The 2,429-nt window shown below is 37.9% G+C and overlaps 1 long non-coding RNA gene across 1 annotated transcript; it reads right to left on the bottom strand.

Moving 5' to 3' along the window:
* Positions 1 to 705: 705 nt before the first annotated feature.
* On the bottom strand, positions 706 to 1,804 carry LOC139146352 (uncharacterized). The gene is made up of 2 exons (XR_011555119.1): positions 1,674 to 1,804; positions 706 to 1,414 (listed from the first exon to the last, which is right to left on the bottom strand). It is a non-coding gene; the product is annotated as an uncharacterized lncRNA (long non-coding RNA).
* Positions 1,805 to 2,429: the final 625 nt, after the last annotated feature.

Below are 2,429 nucleotides of genomic sequence, written 5' to 3'. Positions count from 1 at the left end.
CTACAAAATAAATTTAGAGTTTCACTTGAATATTGTACAATGGTTGTGTCTAGCCAAGTTTGTGTAAGTTCTGAAGTGAAATGATCAGGGAAGTAACCGTTACTTTTGCTATCGTTTAGCACAAATCTTTTGATATCAGATACTGAGATAGCGAAGGCAGCATACAGAGACAGCAGTGTACCAGCTATCCGCCATGGTTAAATTTGTAAAGGGATACTTGAAATTGAACACGTGAGCCGTCACGTGTTAAGAGGGGGAGAGGTGAAAGTCGCGGATCAACAATTGGGGTTGAGGGCGCTTTTACATATCTGGTCTTGGAGTGCAAGGACTGTTATCCTGGGGTGGGGCTGGTAAGTTCAGGATGGGATTCAGATTTTTTTTTTTTTTTTTTTTACAAGTGTAGGTTTCAAAATTTTGTTCCGTCTTTTTAAATTTCTACAGCGAATAGATTTGCCCTTGCAAATGTCCACATCTGCTAATACTTGGGATTCTATGGAAAAGTTTAAAAATAAAGTTCTGTAACAGGGCTAAGTTTAAATTAATGATCGCAGAAATCAATGTGCAGATGTATGTCATAAGGTATTATCCTTGTACATCTTTTGGAAGAAATTGGGCAAGTCTGAGATAGCTGTGTGCACAGACGGCTGCAGAGACAGCACCGAATATAGTGATGGGAGCTAAAAAAGGAATAAGAGCAAGTAGTGACAGATTTTCAATTTTTTTATTGTGAACATTATCATGAACAAAGAACAAGTACATCATTTTGTACAATAGGTAATATCCAAAACTATTGACTGCAACAAACATGGTTAACGTAGCCCACAGGGAACTGCATAAAAGTCAGTCAAGGAGATTCTGACATTTTGTCACTCTAGGAACCTCCATACCTATGAAATTTACTTAATATTTTCTCAATGAGAGTTTTATTTTGGACTGTTTGTTCATCCATTAAAATATTCCAGAGCCGAAACTTGAGGTCGCAAAGTGCAAATTACAGAACATAATAGGAAACAAAATGGGAACAAACGTAAACATGAGTCAATAGGAAGACTGGAAAATTCTTTTAGCCAGTTCTGAACTGGTTGAACTGTGAACACATGATTTGACGAATGTAGTTCATCCCTAAACTGGCCCAGGTTGGGCCAGGAATACTGTCAAAAGTTGAAGCCGGTTCAGGAGTACTGCAGACCGTTCACGCACAATTTTTTGGGTCGGTACTAAACCTGATTAAATGTATGTGTATGAATCCCTACACTGGCTGGTTGGGCTAGCAATGGTGTCGCAAATTTAAGCCGGTTCAGGACCGCTACTAGGTGATGGCAATCGCTACTTGTGTTTGGTGGCACTTCGTGATGGCATCTTTGATGGCTTTCTGGTAGTCTCAGCATGTGTGGATGGTGGTTGTTCCAGTGGTCTGTGGTAAAGAAAAAATAATCAAGCGTCAAGTGACAAATTTTGTGAGATGTTTGTGTTGAGGAGAATGGGATGCAATTATTGAAAATGACAGGAAATGGTTAGCAGGAGAAAATAAGGAAACTGTGGCTTGCATATGTGATCTAATGTTATTGTAGGTGTATGGTTGGTTGAAATATGTGTAATGTTATGATATTATGTGAATTTGCGTATTCTGAATGTCTTCTGGTGGAAGGACTAAAAAGATAAAGTAGTTTTACCTCAATTCTATAACAGTTCCGTTGTCTTTCTTGAAGATAATTTGGAATGGCAACTTTGATATGTAGTCTTCAGAGCCAAGGGTCGTAATATCTCCCCTGTATGGCATGTGTACACCATCTATGAGCAGACATCTGTGGAAGAGAACAAGTGTCTTTATTTTGTCAGGGTATTTGGAAAGGATGCAACGATGCAAGGATGCAACGGTTGAGCTAAAATGTTTCCCTTGGGTTGAACATTTCGATCACAATAAAAGTAGCAAAGCGCGATCACAAGAAAAGTAGCAAAATTGATATACATCATCATGTGACAAATAAAGATTTGAAGACATTGCATGCGAACAGTATAGTAGTACTCGCATATTTTATTTCCTAATGCAAATTGTAACATCGGCGAATTCGTGTCTAGTCTGTGGGTATTTGTATAATTCCATGATACTGCCAGGATGCTGTATGGTACTGGTGATTTTCCTAACTGTGGACGTACTATTGCAAATGGGATACAGAAAGATAAAACTATTAATAAGTATTGAAATCAGTATTGAAAACTCATGTTAAATACTTTCTTGTCTATGATAGCACGGAAGTAATAGAGTATTGTGTACTGTCGGACAATGAACCAATTAAGAAAGCATTGTGTAGTTAATGAATATTCACATCAAATAGTTTAGGTCCCTGGTTGACTTTAGTGAGATAATGCATGATTCAGGAAATATTTAATTTTGTATCAATGTCTGTAGTAGCTTCAGGGACATTGGC

Source organism: Ptychodera flava, chromosome 12 (assembly GCF_041260155.1).
Source record: "Ptychodera flava strain L36383 chromosome 12, AS_Pfla_20210202, whole genome shotgun sequence".
NCBI classification, from domain to species: Eukaryota; Metazoa; Hemichordata; class Enteropneusta; family Ptychoderidae; genus Ptychodera; species Ptychodera flava.
This window is presented reverse-complemented; position numbering and strand designations above follow the sequence as displayed.